The sequence below is a fragment of the Limulus polyphemus genome, unplaced genomic scaffold (assembly GCF_000517525.1).
Source record: "Limulus polyphemus unplaced genomic scaffold, Limulus_polyphemus-2.1.2 Scaffold1945, whole genome shotgun sequence".
NCBI lineage: Eukaryota > Metazoa > Arthropoda > Merostomata > Xiphosura > Limulidae > Limulus > Limulus polyphemus.
The window spans coordinates 155,761-176,151 of NW_013667555.1; the positions used below are offsets into that span (position 1 = coordinate 155,761).

Genomic DNA, 20,391 nt, shown 5'->3' on the forward strand with positions numbered 1-20,391 from the left:
AGATTGTGAGTCGAGCGCCTTATCCACCTGGCAATATGTACCAAACTCTGTCCATTAAACATATATACATCATTAATACGCGCGAACTCTCACGTACACATTCTTACACAAGTTTAGACATCTATAATATGTCACCGTTTTATTCGTTTGTACATATAAACAAAACGAATACTTTATGTTGCCTTGTCCCAGTCAGCAAGTTATGAAAATACCACCCCTTTTGGATTTCGATACCCGCAGTGGTCAGAGGACATATAGTCCATTGTGTACTGCGTTTAACAATAAACAAACAAACGAACGTAACTTGTTACACTGAAACAAGTACAGCTTTAATGAATATAAACCGGTAGTTTAATAACAAGAAACGGGAAAAATCTAGAAGTTTCTCAAACAAGCTTTAATGTATTGTTTGTCCAGACAAATATAAATTATAACAAACAGGATGACGGGAAGTTAGATATGTCACGCAATCTGAAACATTCTTTTATAGAGGGCAATAATTCATCAGATGAATAGGAATACGTTATTGAAAAATACATAGTTAATTAATGCTGTTCATTTCTGTACCTAATTCTATTTAAAAAAATTAAAATAACCGATTATTCTACTTAACCACAAGTTATCAAACTCATTCACAAATGCATCAAACTAAGAAAGCATACAATGTATACTAACATACACATGTACATTAGTCATGGATTTAAAAAGGTATTAAGCGTGAATTCCTGTAAGACGTGTCATTTGTAATCTCAATTATTAAGAAACAGATTCAAGTTAAATAAGGACGAATGCACATAAAATTCTGTGACGATATTTTAGTTTTTTTTTTTTGTTGTTGTTGCTGTTGGAGAGATTTGCATAAAGCTACACAAAGGTTATCTACGCCTATCATTACTAATTTTGCACTGATAGATTGGAGAGAGAGAAAGCAGATAGTTAACAGCACCCATCGCTAACTTTTGGGCTACTGTACTCGAATAAATGAATTTGACCGTCACTTTTATAACGCATCAACAAACCAAAAGTGTAGATCAGGATTTTTTTTTCTTTCGGAAATTGGATACTAGCCATAGACCATCGGATCGCCAGAGCGGTACGCTAACCCTTAGGCCACACCTGGCCACGTGAGAGTGTGATATAATTCAAAATAAATCAACACTATTTTTAGTTTAGACCAGTCTTGTTCAACATTTTGACTATAGGGTTTAAATGATAAAAACGAATTTATTAAAAGTAACAGTTTTGAGTAACCAATTGACTTCAGAACGAGTCCAACAATATTACACTTAAATCTTCTATGCTTCAAAAAACTTTATTTTGATGATTTACTAATAAATAATAAATTGTTGTTAGAGGAAATTGGACAGGAAAATTCGTGAATTATTCAAGAACTTTGTTCAAAATAACATGACTTCTTATCCTGCCATATTGATGGCCTTCTTGCTTTAAGTTTATAAACTATTTACGACGAGCGTGATTTACAACTTTAAAACAATTTACAAAGGATATCGTTTCAAATAAGCGTCAGAAGATATAAAATTAGCTAGTGCATTCATATATGTCTTTATTTCTTGTGTTACTATGTGTCTATACCGTTTCGTTATATTAATTAGAAGTACATACAAAAAAAGACAGAAAAATCAGTTATATGTAAGTTACAACTATATGTAATTGATGTTTGCAATTTATATTTAGTCAATGATGCATGAATTTCATGTATAAACTAAGCTACTAAGAGTAGAAAGCAAATACTACGAAAATCCTTGTTTGAAGTAAAATGCCATGATACTTGCTGTGTTGGCCCATCCTCAACTGTTTACTATAAAAACGAATATATTGAAGTCCAGAGTCTTGATTAACGTCACACATACATACGAATATTTGTATAAATGAATATTTATCTCCTCAGTTAGGAAAACTGATGTTTCTAGACGTAACATATGTGCATTTTTTACAATGTTATATATTATGGTATGGTATGTTAGTAGTTTACTAACTCAAACTGGTAATAATATTAATAGGTGTAAAGTGAAATCATGGAACTCGATGAAGAAAGTATTATGATACGCAATTACGTCAGACAATACGTCTATCTGTTGTGTTCATGTGGTCTCATCGCAAGTACTAAGTAAAAAATGTCGGCGATTCTATTAAACGTTTATCTTATTTTCTTACACATAGTTATGCCATACGCAAACATCAAATTACTTGTGAAACTACACGTATAAATTTCCGTACGTCTTGATTTCCTTTGCTTCACACACACACACATATATATATACATATCAAGTTCATATAAATCAAGATAAAAATTGAGGATTATTCAGTAAAAACTATACACTTTCAAAACCATAAGAATTATACATTAAATACAAAACTAATATAGCATTAACATATTCTTTTTGTTAAAAAACTAATATTGTTTTCATAAGTACTTGGAAAAACATGTTTTAATACTCATGATGTCTGTTTGCCAGACTCCTGCTTATGGTTATATAGTTATTAACATCAGTGGTGTACGAATACATGGGTAACTCAAAACTGTTATTTGCTACCAAATATTTCTTAAAATTTATATATAAAGGGTTTACAGATTTCTTCAATGCATATACTTGCTATGGAAACATATGGTACATAAGAACTGGTCGGTTTTATGTAGGCCTAACCACGTAAAATATTCCTTAAATTAGATATATAGATTATGAGTGATATCTCACAATCTAAGCTGATGAGTTATTTATTTCAAATTAATATTTTTCCATATATATATTTTGGTTAGGAAACCATAATCTGCATGAAATAATTAAAGGCTTAATGATAAAATCAGGTGAAAAAGGTGTTTACTACAATGAGTAAAAAATTTAAATTTATTTATTAAATTCCATACGGAACAATAAACAATGCAACAGAAAATATCACAAAGACAAATCAATATATGAAAGTGTGATGCATGATTTTTTAGTAATTTAGCTAACTGCTTGTATAGCAGATTTTTAATGGCTTAGATCCATCAAAGTGTTACACATTAAGTGTATGAAAAAAAAAACATATTAAAGGAAAAGAAATTATGATTAAATTCTATTACATATATCTTGTGTTACAGCAGTTCCACATTACTATAGTCAAATAACTTATTGAGGACTACTTTAAACCAGAGATTGTTTAATACTCTGACCGTACATAAAATACTGAACTGCTTTTGCACTTTGCAAATATAAACGAATTTACTATTAAGTTAAACCATAGTTAAATTATGTAAAATATTAGGTAGTTTGTTAAATTTTCTTTCACCAGAAAATACTTTCATTTTATATCCTTTACAAATGGTTTGCAATTGTACAAGGCCGTGGATGGTTGGCCTAATAACCATCTTGTTTTTATAGTTTGTTCTATATTACTATAGTCCTTGTCTTATTTTAAGCAAACGAATTAGAAATAATACTTTTGTATAAAAAAGCTTTCTTTACTTAATTTTAGCGTCCAATCCTTAAATATGTCAGTAGTAATCGTGAATTTTTTCCTAAAAATGCATATAAGAAACTTAATGTAATAATTACCATGAGTGCAAACGATAAACGTACTCGTTATTTGTAGCAAAAAAATAATCGTTTTATGTGGGCAAATATGATTATAATATATATTTATTACCCTTAGATTTTATTATTGTTTGAATGAATGAGACACGGTTAGGTAAGTACTATTAGGCTTAATGAAGCCGCAAGGGCGAAACGTTGGCTGAAATATAGTTTATATAGTTATTATTATTATCTAGAAAGTAGAGGTCGTTTCCTTTCTTTTTATTTAACTTTACTGCCAAAATATTGTAAATGTAGTTATTTTCATGCTCAATGAAGCTTAAAGTATTTAAACGCCACCTGAATCAGTTAGTGAATCTTCCAAGCTACATGTAGACTAGAAACGCGATGAAATGAACACCCTATCCAACAATACAGAAATCAATAAAGATGGAAAGCCCAAGGATTGAAGATGCCTGTAACAGAGAAAGGCATCAGGAAGAAAGCATTTATTCTCTATATGTGTTATCTAGCTGACTCCGAGTTCCAGTTTTAGTTACACGGTCAACGATCTCTTCAAACAGTTACGGAACATAAACACACAAAATCGCCATTGACATTACATCATCATTTGTTTGTTTTATATTAAGCATAAAGCTACACAATGGACTATCTGTACTGTGCCCACCACGGGTATCGAAACCCAGTTTTTAGCATTATAAGCTGTCAGACTTACCGCTGAGCCACTAACTGTTTAATACAATAAACTTTAATGATCCATACTCTCAAAATATAAAACTGGTTTTCATTCATTTATTTAAAAAAAAGAATGGTCATGAGCCCGCTTCACATGCTAATTCTTTATTTCATAATTTTCCAGGTGGCGGGCGCCTCCCACAGGGGGCGCAAATGATCCCTTGGGGGAGCGAGCGATTAGGGTAGAGTCAATAGTGCAATAATGCAAAATAAAGCGTTTTAACACATTTTTCATTAATGAAAATAATAATTAATTACTACATCACATAGCATTTTAATGTGTATCCGTGTATTACATCTCGTCACGTAACTCATTGTTTCACTTATTCAAAAAACGGAGGGGACGAACAAGAAACCATATTTATTAAATGGGGCGTGGATGACAAAAGTTTGGGAAACGTTGCTTTATTGAAAGCTTCTGTACATCTCGAACCTGAAGAAGACTCACTGCCGAAACTCTGTGCTGTTTTTAAATAAATAAAATACTGTTTTTGTATTTTGAAATTGTAGATAATCAAACCACAACTACATGGCGAACTGTGCTCTCAAAAATGAACAACATAAATTCAAAGTAACGTCATCCCAACCTGAATTTATATCAAAAGCTTGTGTTTAATCGTGGAAGTCAACTAAGCATTTTACAAAATATCTTGTATAGGTACTTTCAAACACATAAATGTTTCCTTATATTTAGAAATTTACATTAAATTATTCTAAATAGTAAACTGTCTCAGTATTGATTGAAAAAATCCACAAACAATAATTGATGTTTAACACAACAAAATGTTCCAAACTGGGTTAACTGCTGTTTTTTCTAATAGGTGGTATACCAAGACCAGTAAGGAATTACGCTATACACATCCACAAAATAAAAACACGTTTGAACATGTTAACATATTGTGTTCCCTTTTAATCTAATGCAAGCATTCTTCAACAAGACAATACTTGCATAACCATATGTAGCAGAATCAGTTACAATTAACATAATCCTCACAGTAATAGGCCAGTGCAAAACTAATTAGGGTAATAATTACATATATATATATATAGCTGCATGGAACATTAAGTTATTTGTATTACATGGGCGCCTTATTCCAACACAAAATTGTAACTTTAAAATCATACCGTTTTTCATTGTTATTTTATAGCGCTGATTATACAGTAGGGCATGATTGTGATTAATCAGTCAATCGTTATATGGAATTTAAACATGACTTAATAAAAACAAATATTTTTAGAAATTGATGAAAACCATCATTTCAACATAATTTTACCATAAATTTTACAATGTAGCTTTTGAACTTGGTACCTTTTTGCATGTATAAATTGACTAACTCGCTAAAGCAAACTAAATGGATGTGCAAAATATGGATCAGCCAGTCAAGCTCGATGTAATGCGTTGTGCATTTGTATCTGTGTTACTGACTCAAACTTGAGTTCGAAGACGCACCAAAGTCCATCCCAAAGTACGGGGACGTGCCAAAGTTCATCTTAAACTTCGTGGACTTACCGAAGTCCATCCTAAAAGCTGCCAAGGTGAAGCAGTCCTCCAAGATTGAGGTTATTACAAAGGATCAGATATCAAAAGTAGGTTTAAAACTTAAAAGGAATTTTTTTGTGTGCTACTTTTTTAAATACAAGAAATGTCATATTTAGAAGCACACTTTTGTAAATCTTGTCTAATAATTATATAGTCCGAGTTTCCTCTGACTTTGTATCTATACTTAGCCTAAAGGTTGATGCAGGGTCAGAGGTACAAGTCTTAAAAGGGTAAGTTTGCCGACCAAAAATGTACCGTAATCTTTTTGCTTTGCGACAATCATGCAGGAAAATTCTTTACCTTTCAGTCACAACGTCTTCTCTGAATCTCTCGATGCCCTTCCAAGATATTTTTCGCTAAACTAAATTGAAATATCTATCTTATTTGTAACGAGGTGTAATTCACTACGTGGGCGTCACCATCTTAAACCTAATTTTATGCGATGATGTTACCGGAATTTGTGATCGATTGTCACACATTTACTCGGAGATAAATTAAATATACGGTTATATACGTAAGCTTCACATGTAACTGGTTGGATCAGCTGTATATTCTGAAATGTGCAAACGAAATTTGGATTAATATTTGTATTGTATATTGTTATCTTAGAAAGAAAAACATCGTAAAAAATAGATTATGAATGGGTTGCATCTAAAGAAAACACCCTAGAAGCTCTTCTTTACCAATGAAACGGATACAACTGGTGAAATGCAATCATTGTGAAGCAACTTTCAAAGCCCATCTGCCAATGCCAACATTCAGATATCATCTTAAGCACAAACACGATTTAAAAAATGGTCTCGCCACCATTTCTGCACCGTCTCTTTCCATATCTGGTGACACCCAACCTTCAATCCTGTCCTACTTTCAGAAGGCCAACCAAACTTTAATTAGTCCTTGCCACCCTTTCCAACAACACAGAAATCAAGGATGGGTGGAAAGCTGAAGGATTGAAGATGCCTGTAACAGAAAAAGACATCAGAAGAAAGGTCATTTCTTTGGGAAAACAGCTTCAAGAAGAAATGAAAGTTGAACTTAAGCAAAAGACAGAGAGGCAGGCAAGAGATTCTCTTTGTCACTGGACGAATGGACCTCTAAATGAAAAAGAAAGTACATGTGCTTCAACATTCATGGCAAAAGCCCAAAACACTATGGATTCGGCATGATAAGAGTTAATGCTAACTACCATGGCAGTTGAAATTTTTACTAACAAGCTGAAGAGTTTTGAGTTGGACTTGAAAGAGAACATTATTACTGTTCTTTGATAGATTGTTTAGGCGGAAGACTTTCGAAATGTCGCCTTTTAGATTTGTGTTTCTACAACAAGCAGTTGACGTCCAATCAACTTAGTTTCATCATAACTGTTATTACTGATGGTGCTTTTGTGATGAAGAAGATGGTTCAACTGATAGGTTGGAACCAATAATTTTTCAACAGTCATGGAACTTATCTGCCTGTTGTTGATGTCTGTTATAAAAAGTTTGGTAAAGTTGATTAGGAAGAAAAAAACTGAGAAAGCTACCAATGAAACAGAGTCAGAAGAAGGTGTTGAAGAGGATGAGACAGAGAACGAAGGCTGACATGAAGAAGTTTCAGATGAGAACATTGAGTTTGCAAATGATTTCCGAGTCGTGATTGAAAAGATTAAAAAAACGTTTGCATTTTTAGAAAAATCTCTATTCAAAAATGATAACCTCCAGAAACTATGCAAAACTATGAAAAAAGAATTATCTTTGCTTATGGATACTCGTATCAGATGGAAGTGTATGTATGATGTAATGAATTTGTTATTATATATTTATTTTAATATAAACGTTCGTTTAGATTAAGTTTATATTTTAAAACATGTGTAGCTTATAGTGTTAAATATGTATTGCGAAACTCCCGCCTATTCTCCAAAGTTGTAGAAAATTCTCGAGAGTAGGAATCAACAATATATGTGTGTGTATGTAAACACTTAAATTGTATTGTTATGTAATCTGAATTTTCCAGGAAACCTTCCCACAGCTATAAATACAACCAACGTGATGCCCCAGGGAAAGTATTTATTATTAGTTCGCTATAAAACATCGGAAGCTATAACTGTGATTGTTATAATGCTTATTAATCGGAAAACTTCAGATATTTGACTAGGAATATTTATAAATTTCGAACATTAGAAACCATTTAACTTCAGTGGATTCTCATCGGACATTAGTACTTTTACGAAAACGTTATATAAATTCACCGTGCGCCAGACTGGTGAATAACGAAGGACAAAGCTAGCTAGCTTCCTGTTAAGTGAATTATATCTACGTCAACTCGTAATCAACTCGCTCTTTGTGAACCCTCGATAAGATATCGAAGATTGTTTGTTTGTAGTTAAGCACAAAGCTACACAAAGGGCTATCTGTGCTCTGCCCACCACGGGTGTCGAAACCCGGTTTCTAGCGTTGTAAGTCCGCAGACATACCGCTGTGCCACTGGGGAGCTATTTCAATGAAGTTCCAGATTAAAAGGAAGACTTTATATTGCTTGTAACTTTGTGAAACGTTTGTTTATAAATCATTGTTTGTAATAACTATTTGTAATAATTGTTATTGTAAATTGTTTTGTTGTGTGTGTATTAAAACGTATTTGTGTTAAAAAAGAAAACTATTTATCAATCTTGTTGGCAAATATCATAAAATGATTATATATCGGTTTTTACGTAACTATTAAGTCCAAATTACAATTTAACTACTAAATTTAAATTATCAGTTAACTCAATTTCAGACCATTTAAGATTCTAATACATAACAATGCTTATAATGTTAAAGAGGTTGTTGGATTTAAAAGTATTGTTGCAAATGCTCTGATTGATCTTTCTACGATGATCTTTTTTTTTCCTCTGAAAAAAAAATAATAAAGCTTGTTTCGGAAACTGTCGAGGTCTTAGAAGTTGTGGAAATAGGTGCCTTGGCATTGAGCAGGAAAGACTATGACTTGATCAAGGCTTGAGTTATGCAGAATGAGTTGAATGAACAGGAGAGCAGAAGTTGTATTTGGCTATAAATCAGAGAATGAAGAAATAAAGAAATGCAAATCTTTCTGGCTTATGTTATCAGGAGGACCCTGGTACGTACAACTCACCCTTGAAAGGTGACATTCTGCTACCACGTCCATCAAGGAAGACAATGAGAATCACACTGCTGATGAAAAGAAGCACCAAAGAAATTTAGCAAGGCAGAGGAACTGGATGCTTTGATACCAGAAAGGAAGAAAAGCAAAAATACTGGGTCCGGATTCTTCCTTCAATAAATATTAAAGTGTTTAACGAGAGAAATAACTGTCTTAGAAAGCACCAAGGAATGTCCAAATTCATTGGAGAAAGTATTCAATACTGTAATGACAATACCTCCAACTTCTGTAGAGGCAGAGAGGAGTTTCAGCACAGTTGGCTTCTTTATTTCAAAACTACTCACGTTCTTGCATGATAAAACTATTGACAAGCTGTGTTTCTTCAGTCTTATCTCATGCAATAGAAACAATAAAGCCCTTTCTTATCCTTTTCAGAAGTATTTAATTTTTAATCAACTAATTATTGATTAATTAAAAAATCATTCATCACTTTTTTCCAAATGTGACTAATTAACCATGCTCTATTATTCAGCACTTGTTAACTATCATTAATTAATTATACTTGTCATAAGACATTAGTATTAGGCCTATTATACTTTTAGACTACATTCTTTAACTGCTACCTTACATATTTTCAAGAATTTGAATACGTAGTGTGTAATAATGGTATTTCAACCACACTATATTCGCCACATCTATTGCCGACGACGCGTTTCACTTAATCCAGAGCACATCAGGCTGACTGGGACATAACAAATGTATAAATGGTCAAACACTATATACATAAACTATTTGTTACAATAATAATTGTCATTGCAGGAAAACTTTTTCCAAGCTGGCAAATCGTGATTATAAATAATTATAATAATGACAAGAATATATATACATAAGTGTCAAAAAATTTAAATAAAAAATAGGAAGTATGAATGGAGCACCAAAAAGTACGGAAAATAGGTAGGAATGGGCGGGAAACATTACAACACTTGGTGTTTTTTGACATGGCGCAACTTAAAACTGGGTGTGGCCATCGTTTTGCCCATTCTTACTTCGTGTTTTACTTTGAAATTTGACCAAATTATAGATTTGAATTGGGTTTTATCAGCAGATAATCATTTCTAAATACTCGCCAAATTTAAAAATTCAATGGTTTTGATACTATTCTTTTGTACCACTCCTTACCCGTCAGATAGCTATAATGTCTCACATGAGTAAAGTATGACTATTGGAGCTTCCTGTCTCACTTTTGACATCAAACACCCCCTTATGATGTCATGCATTTTGTTAGGGTCACGTAATTTGATTACATACATGTATCTGTACATGGTTGCAAAAACAAAGTTTACAACAGAGAACTTTAACAATATAAACCTTTCCTTTTGTTTGAATGATTACCAAGTTACAAAAAGCACATGCAGTAGGAATGGGCAGAACGATGGCTACACTCACTATGAGGTTGCACCATGTCAAGAAACCACCAAGTGTTGTAATGCTATCCCACACATTCCTACATTGTTTCCTTACCTTTTAGTGCTCCTATTTTATATTTTTATTTACAATTTATTTACGTGTCTAATAGCTTTTTTTTGGTATTAAGTCTCGAGAATGACTTGGCTCTATATCTATCCTTTTTGTAGGTTTTCTTAGAGCTATCTCTCGACATTTCCTGGCTTTTGCTTATATCTTTGCTATAGTTTTTCTTCCATCTCGCTATGGTGAGAGCCTTTACTTTAGCTGGATTAATAGCCAAGGCTTGTTTTGCACATTCAACATTACTGTTTCTAACCATATCTCTATTCTTGCAATAATGCTCTCTTCGCTAGGACAAAGACTTTTCAAGGTTATCAACATAAGATTTTCTCATTTCTCTCGTTTTGTTTCCTTGAAAGACACATTTTAAAAACCACACTGTTTCAAGTACAACCTTAGATATCAATACGTCACACTTATTTGAAAACAATCCAAAGGTAAATTATACGACATATTGTTTTTGTCTTCAGTCCAGAGTGCTCGATCAAAGCCATGTCAGACTTTGGCAGTGGTAACCTTCATCCTTACATAGGAGACACGTCTTAGGCACCAACTGCTATGATGAAACTGCTTTATCCAACACAGAATCCTCGACTTTGTCAAGTGCTTTGGTAGCTTGTTACTCTGCAGTTGGTTTGTTTACTACTCAACAGTGTGTGTAGAGTACTTATAGTTTTGTTTACATGCTGTTTGAGATTTTGTTGTTGTTTGTAATTAAGCACAAAGCTACACAATGGGCTATCTGTGTTCTGCCCACTGGGGGGGGGGCGTTTGAGATTTTAATTTGTATTGCACATCTGGCCTATTCCTATTATAAGTGCTACTGTACTTTTGATGTGACAAATCAGCTTTATATTGCTCTACATAATAATTGTGGCGAAATGTGTTTGAAGCCCCGATATCTTTAGTTCAAACACAAAAATACACAGTCTCAAAAATCTGTAGAATTTTAACAGCTATTCAATTCGAATCACAATAGTTATGTATACATGTGTGTGTGTGTGTTTGCATATTCATGTATATTAATCCCTTAAACATTTAATGAGCCAAGCTATATTATTTGTTACTAGCAGAAACGCCGACCTACGGGCGGGTCATTCTGCTTGTAATTACTAACCTTAGTATTTATACCTCATTCACAAAATTTTGAAAAAAGTGAACATTTTCTAAAAAATGATTTTTTTAAGGGAAGTACTACACGGGAAAAGTGTTCGAATTGTGCTCTTTAGTCATACGTAACTCATTGCATCAAAATTATTCAACGTACAGATCAAAATTTTCATAAATTTTACTCATATAAACTGTAATGTTTTTATATATTAAAAGTGGTACCGTTTATTGAAAAAATAAAGATTTTTTAAGAACTCCAGTTTCTCTGTACTACATTAAAAAATTACATCAAAGATATAATCAAACCTCACACACAGTCCTAGTGAAATTTGTGTTCTTGTTGTGAGAAAAATACTTTTGTTTCAAATTGTGTTCCATCATAAAGAAATGGTTGTTGCACCTACCACAGTCATTTTTCTAATTGTCTGAACCTCGAATACCCAAAGCGTGAAATTTTTATGGATTTTGTTTGTGGTGTCATTCAATATATGGCGCAGGAGTTTTGATTATATACATAGATACTGACGTATACCCCACGTCCACTATAGTATGATTACAAATTTAAAAAACTTTAGCAATACAAGTTTTATTTAACAGGTACGACGTTTCTATCAGTTGTACGATCATTCTCCGGTACTGTAAAAGCTAAAACTTGTAATAAAATAATACTTATTTATAACCTGTGAATAAATTCAAAAGGAAACTATATTATCTTTTGTTAAACTCTCAATGTCATAACTGATTACTTAATTCATAGTGTTTAGCACGTATCAACAGGCATTTAGCATATTATATAATTATGAAAGTATGGATTCTGGTTTCATAATATGGATTGAAATTAAACTCATGTTAAATTAAATTGGAAGTTAAACCAAGCATAAATGTGATAACATACGTGCCTAATCATATATGCAAATAAAAATATATACGAGCCTTACCAACTATACTTTTTTTGCTGTGCCTAGAAAGATTTAAAGAAAAAAGCTGCATAGAACATAAATACGGAGGTAAACAAAATTATTATACACTGAACGCAATTCCTGTAGAACCAAACAAATAAAGAAAATGTCCCTCTGTTGCTGTGTCCATCGCGAGGATGCGAAACTCGAATGTTAGCGTCACAAGCCTCCATACTTACCACTGAGCCACAGTGGTCCAACTGATCTTGAAAGATACGCCTAATATCTTAAGAACCGTTTTATGTTGGCAAATATTATTATTAGCCTTATATTTATTTATTGTTTGAATGAATGAGACACAGTAAGATAATGGAAAATAACGGGTGTGTTCTGGAAAACTTACAAATTTTAAATGTAAATTTAAAATTAGCCTTTTCTTCCACAAGGAAAACTTTTAAAACACAATAACGTGTATTAAGACACTTAGGACTCATCTGCTAAAGTTACCCAGCGTAATACTTTAAAATTATATCGATAACTTGCCATTTAAACTATACTTGAATTCGAGCTGAATTTTTAATCCCGACACAAAAACTTGAGAATAAGTATTAAAATATTAAATAACAGATTTAATTTTATAAAGTAGATTCGTTATACTGTTCAATAACAAAAATAAAATAACTATGTAAACTTAATACATTATGTAAAGTATCATAGAAAAACCACAACTTCATTATTTAAAATGCTATTTCTTATTGTGATCAAATTTTGAAAAATGCTGATGTGATTCATATGTAGATTGAGGATGTCAGAAAGCATATTAAAGGGCTTCTGTTACAGTTTCTGAAACATCTTGTACCATGTACAAACTTTCTCAAATAAATAGTTTCATTTTGAGTTTACTTACTAATTAAGTATATTTTATTACAATTTACAGCTTTTACAGTGAGATGTTTTTAGTACAGGTACAACATTTTGATTACTAGTGCAATCATTCTCAAATAAAATTTATGAATTTCAAAGTACTTTGGTGAAATTTACTTCTAATACTTGTAGTTTCAGATATTATCATCTTTCAGTTGTTTTTATAACAATCATATTAGTTTAGTTTCTTTATAAAATGTTTATCTGGAATTGATCTATCAGTCCTTAATTCTTCCAATAAACACCTTTCAGATGGTTGCTAACATAATAGACTTGATGTAGACATTCAATGCACAGCAAAAAACAGTTTCTAAGACATAAAGTTTACTAAAATAACTGAATTTTATGGAATTACATAGAAAACCATTGAAATGAAATAATAATAATGTCATAGTTATTTCTATAATTACCACCAATGTAATGATCTTATTAAAAAGTTTCAGTTACTTGTTTGTCACTTCAAAAACTCCTTAAGTTTGTTTTTTTTCTAGGAACTACAGGAAGCATGATTTTTTTTGCAAACAACCTAACAATATAATCATTACATAATGCAATGGCTTTATAATAAGCATCATAGTTTCTCATATAAGACAGTATGTGACTGATTTAGTGTGTAGAATATCATACGTGCTAATTTCTATAGAAATTTATGATTTTACGTATAGTTATTTATATTATAACTAAATACCAAATACAATGACCAAAAAACACACAGTTACTTGCTTACGAAGATCGAAATAACATCAGTTATTAATATAGAATTTACTAGCTTTGTACATTCTGCAGCAATTAACTGGCCCATCCTACAAAGCTAGTAAATTCTATATTAATAACTGATGTTATTTCGATCTTCGTAAGCAAGTAACTGTGTGTTTTTTTGGTCATTGTATTTGGTATTTAGTTATAATATAAATAAACAACTTTTGGGGTAGAAATATAACTCTTTGTGTTGTAGCAACAAAATTCAGTGGCTTTATGGAAAGAATTAAGTTTTTGTATAATCATCACAAAATCCCATGGAGGCACAGTTATTTGTTAATCCATACAGAGTGATGGTTTTTGTGAAATATATTTATTTATAAAGCTGTTAGTCTAACAATTCAATGGTAATTTTTTTTTAAAGTATACCAAGTTTTTTAAATATATTGTCAATAAACTGGAACCAATTGACAGTGCCGTATACATGAAAAAAAAATTATGCTTTTGTGAACTAAATTTTCAAATCTTGAATCTTTCACTATGGATTTATGATAAAATGTGCTTAAAAACTTCAAGGTATTAATTAATTATATAATAAAAGTTGCAAAGAATTTCACTTGTTTGGTTTTGAATTTCATGCAAAGCTACTCCAGGACTATCTGCACTAGCCATTCCTAATTTAGTGGTGATAGTCCACACCACCTACCGTCAACTCTTAGGCTACCCGTTTACCAACAAATAATGGGATTGACTGTCACATTATAATGCCTTTATAGCTGAAAGGGTGAGCATGTTCAGAAATAGGAATTTGAACCCATGACCCGCAGCTTGCGAGTCGAGTGCTTATCCTCCAAGCCATGTAAGGCCAGTGGCAATGAAATTATCAAAGATAAGTATTTTGATCAGAAGGATAGAAGCATACATTTAACACAAAAACTTACCCACACAATAAGCTTCAATATAATGCCATTCTTTACTGCTACTGATTAAGAACAATTTAACAGTGGAAAGAACTTGCAATATTTACAAACCACCGAACAGGATACCATGTCACCTAACAAACGACTAAAGTAAAAAAATGACAAAGTGAAACAAATATGATCACAGCTGCCTTCTTGTTAACCATATTAATGACAAAACAGTATTAGTCTTGAGGGTAAAAATTCCCAACTTATATATCTACATATATTCCATATTCAAGCAAAACTGGAGTTTGTCAATTTTATGTGCCTTTTAAACATACTTGCTAGACACTAAATGAAAATATATAGTTTAAGTGACTGAAACAGAGTTGATCTAAAAGCTAACATAAGGAAATACTGAATGACGTGATACAAAAATATGAAAATGAAACAGTTATTTGTAACACTTTTTTCAAAAACAAACCTGACAAAGTAACAATTATTTTGCATTCAAGCTAGCTAACATACAATAAACAAATTCTTACACTTAACTTAGTAAGTCACATAAAGAGTTATTACTCTTGAATTAGTACATATTAAACTCAAAAATTAATAAATTCAAAATAATCAGTATAAAAATTCTTATACTTAAGCATATAATAAAACCAAGTAATAAAACATAATAACAAAGTAAAACATTCTTGCATTGAGAAAAGTAAACAAGTAATAACTAAACTTTCTAACAGTTGGGTCAGCATGTGTAGAGAGAAAAAACACAAACTTGCCCAACTACATACACTGAGAAAATCTTCAAGATATTTCAAGCAGAACATCTTATTATAATTATAAACTTCCATGTTACATAGAACAGTAGAATAAAGTATGGAGTACCAACAAAATATACAAGAATAAATTGGATTAAATACAAGTAGGATAAAGTATGATATTTTGAAACTTTGCTTAAAAAGTTTTCTGATGAATAATTTACATACTTCTGTTTTTGTTAACTTGTTCAAGAATAAACATAAACAATGTAATAATAAGAAATTCAGGCAACTATCCCAATAAATACACAAACATACATACATAAAGCAAAAGACTAATAGTAACTAATGAAGCAAGTGTATACCTCTTAATATTAAATCAACTAGATTATGAGTAAAAACTACAAACCCCTTTCAGCAAGTCCCCTATCAGAGTAATTTTGTGATGATCACTACATGTATATTATCTCGGAAGTTAAAGCTAACGCAGTAAAAAACTCGAGTACCACGGAGTAGAAACTACTCAGAACAATTTTTACTTTTCTACAAGAAATATGGACCAACACTACTTCAAACAATAGTGACTAATCTATTTCTCTTTATGAGTTCATAAATGTGTAGTAGACACTGCCACAAGTTCCAATTATCTAAGAACCAATCAGCACTTGTGCCAATATCTAGACAGTACTAGCACAGGGTCCACAAAACTGTCAAGACGGAGGTGTCCAAGGCTGACATCTTGAAATTTTCACTTGATACTGCTACTTGAATTTTATGCTCTTTATTTAAAAAACCAAATTACTCATTTCTACCTATCAGAACTGTACAAAAGTAAAAAGTAATAAAACACTTTCACAATTAAGTATTTCTAGTTACTGTATTTTACTCAAACCCAGGATTAAAACGTTCCAACTTAATAGCAAAAAGTTAAATCTACTTTCATATTTTGGAGATTTTGAAAACTAAAACAAACGTCAAAGGCCAAACAACATTAAAGGTTTTACAGAATATAAAAATTTATTTTTAATTTCGTCAGTAAGATTTAGCTTTTTTCATAACACACAAACTTACTTTTCTAAAAATGATAATTTTTATAAACACAAAGACACATTAAATATGGTATGGAATTCTTTCTCAGGAGACAGCAGCTGGTAATAATAAAAGGCTAAATAACCAAAATACTGTGATGTTGATGGATTTAAGGCCTCAACATCCATCTTAAGATTACTAGTCACTGGGAAATTAAAAAAAAAGGTCAGAAAATGCCATAAAAGAAAATGTACCTTAAAATAAAAGGAGGTGCTGAAAAGCAAAAGGTTCAGGTTAAGAAAACAACAGGGTGAGCTTTCCCTCTTTCAATTACTCCATTACCAAATCCCAAGGTCACCTCTTTGGAAGTATTTTGAATTTCTTGCAATCACATCGTCTGCACACATGCACAGTCTTATTCCTTCCCTTCATCAGTGAAACATCCACCAGGCGTAAATAACATCTGAACTCTTTCCTGTAAGTGGATGATAACTAGTTGGTTGGTAAAATATTATGCACAAGCAGCATAAATTGTGCATTTTTACAAAAAACAAAATCAACCTCCTCCAGCTTGTAAAAAAACACACACACCATGCAGTGCTGCATACTAGTGGCTGAAGTTATGATAAGTAGAGAGGCTAGTATCCAATTAATAGCATAAATGGGTGGCTCTTGGAGAAGAGGCGGAGCTAAAATGTGAACTCCCAGATTTCCCTGTCAGTCTCTCTTCCACTCCATATATGGAAGGATGTGGAACCATTAAAATTCCTCTTTGGTTCAGAGCTGCACTGATAGGTAGTTTCAGATATCAAACTTACACAAAGGAAATATCTTCCAAAAATTAGATTTTTAAAACCTAACATTAATAACTAATATGTCAGACAACCTGTGCTGAACCACATTTTTTGTTTTACATAGTAAAACTTTATTCTACATAGCATTATATAAGATAAAAAATTTATAAGCCATAAAATTGGTTAAAAATACATTATAAGAAATTTTTATAACTATCAACTTTCCAAACAGCTTATGCAGAACAAACTATATGTATGAAATGTAAAATTTACTCTGAATGACAATATATTTCCCTGCTTACAAACATTGACATACTTATTATAGGCTCCGACATTTTAGAAACTACATAACACACTATCCTGAGTATTAAAATACACTTGAAAACAATAATATCACCACTTTGAACTAGGAAAGATCAACAGTTGTTTTATTTACAAAAATAGAGTCCATGGCAAAGGTAGGCTTATTTTCTAATAATTAACTGACAACAGCTTCAATAACTATTTCTAACAGATGCAGAAGCTCTTTACTAAACCACAGAGTCAATCAAGGTTCAAAGTTGAGAAGCAATAAAAGCACTTTTGTTTCCTTTATTTCAGCTGCTTTAACATACAATAATTATAATAAAAACACAAATATTTTATCAATATTTCTGTAAATAAAATAATCATGTTAAAAATGTTAATGTATGCAAAATAGAACATAGGTTCCTAAACTGTGTTCTCTTTATGTAATTCATAGAAAGGTTTCATAATTACATAAAGGAAGTTTGTAGATTTTGGAGCAAACCTGATACTTCAGGCCTTACAAATTCACCTGTATAAGTAGGTTTGTTTTTGAATTTTGTGCAAAGATACAAGAGGGCTATCTGCGCTAGCCGTCCCTAATTTAGCAGTGTAAGACTAGAGGGAAGGCAGCTAGTCATCACCACCCACCACCAACTCTTGGGCTACTCTTTTACCAATGAATAGTGTGATTGGCCGTCACATTTTAACGCTCCCACAGCTGAAAGGGCGAGCATGTTTGGTGTGACAGGGATTCGAACCCGCAACCCTCAGATTGCGAGTCAAGCACCCTAACCACCTGGCCAATATAAGTAGGAACAATATATATAAATTATGAGGAAAGTCTAAAATTCTACATTATATGGCTTTTGAGTTCAAGTGTGAAATATATTCTTTACTTGGAAATTTGCATGCATTGTAAAATAACAATCTGTCTGCTGGTTTCTCTATGAAAGAAGAGGACTTATTGGAGCTTTCTTACAATAGTATATTCAAGTGAGAGTTTAAAAAAAATCCACTATTTGAGTTTTGGATTCAGAGAACTGGAAAGTCCCCAGAAGTTGCAAACACAGCAGTTCATTTCCTGATCCCATTAACCATCATGTACCAGTGTGAGATAGAACATTTTTCACCTCAAACAGAGAAACAAGATGAATGCTGAACCTGACCTGAGGCTAAAGCTGATGAATATTACACCCAACATTTCATAACACAAAAACAGGTACTCCATCACATTAAAATGTAAAATGGTACTTCTGTATTATTAATATTATAGTGATTTTATGCTTAGTTTTTGTTAAATAATACTCTTATTATGTGGACTGCTGAATCCTCCTATCAAGAAACACATTCAGATGGCACACAACAAAAAACGTTTTGAAGCCACTGGTATGGAACACGCATACTTATGTGGCACATGTAGTTCAATTTATTGGCAGAAGAAGATAATTCATTCTTCTGTATGCATGTTTGAATTTTAGCCTCTGCTTTATAATCATTTTTAATAATGTTTCAAGACTAGTCAGATACATAATGGCACATGTACAGTTATCCTGAAAAGTGTAACAAAAACACTGTTCAAAACAAACAATGAATCTTCCAGTCACTCCTTATAAACAACTTCATTGACAAAAGCACGTTATTATGAAGGATACAATTTAAAGTGAAGATGGCATCATCTAGTCACACAGAATAAGTTCAGTTGTGTGAAAAAAGTGAAGTAAGTAGTAAACATTACACCTATGTTCAGTTAATTTATTCAAATACTGTCTTAACCTTGTGAAACCAAGCCATTGAAATTTGTCCCTTAAAAGTGATAAGGACATTGAATTATATAAAATAACACCCTTAAAAATATATAATTAAAACTTGTATCTTGTAGAGAACATTCCAATGAACAAGTAGGATATTGTGTTAACATAAAGTTTAATATATTAAAATAAACACCCTAAAGTTGTGTGATTATCTTCAATCATACTTGTAATTTCCCAGGTCTCATGATGTTAAATGCATTAAACATTATACTGTAAAGACTTAAGTATAACAATAGAGTTGGGTGATTTAATTGATTATCTAATTACATCTATTAGTGTTACATAAACTAATTGATTAATCAAATTTAGTGTTTCTGATTATTACTGTTTTGATTATTCAAACAATCAAATAATCAAAATTGTTATTATATCAGTTTTCACGAAAATAATCAGCTAATTGAAATTACTATGTTTGATCATTCCAACTATCCAAGTAATCAAAATATTTCTCTCATGATTTGATGAGCACAAAGCTACATAATGGGCTATTTCTGCTCTGCCTAATCTTAGCCTTATAAGTTGTTTTTTACTTCAAGTTTGTTCTGCTTTGATGATTTTTTTGGGGGGATAATGATTCAAGGACCTCAGGTTCAATTTTCATTCCCACTAAACTTGTTCACCCCATCTTTGTTAGGTCACTAATTTTGAACTGCTGATGAGATGGAAAGCAACTACATGGCAGTACCCACAACCAACTTTTTTTTTTTTTTAATTGTTGATGTGTATGGTTTGGG

The 20,391-nt window shown here is 31.9% G+C and overlaps 1 long non-coding RNA gene across 5 annotated transcripts in view; it reads right to left on the reverse strand.

Moving 5' to 3' along the window:
* The window catches only part of LOC111087272, a 139,935-nt gene that overhangs the window by 69,067 nt on the left and 50,477 nt on the right, over nt 1-20,391 (reverse strand). Inside the window, exon 1 of one of the 5 annotated variants that reach the window (XR_002611975.1) lies at nt 17,019-17,597. The exons of 3 other annotated variants lie outside the window; for them this stretch is intronic. This is a non-coding gene — a long non-coding RNA (uncharacterized LOC111087272). Of the gene's footprint in view, nt 1-16,144; nt 16,721-17,018; nt 17,598-20,391 lie in introns of those variants that run through there. One more of the 5 variants, XR_002611980.1, reaches the window with a different exon arrangement.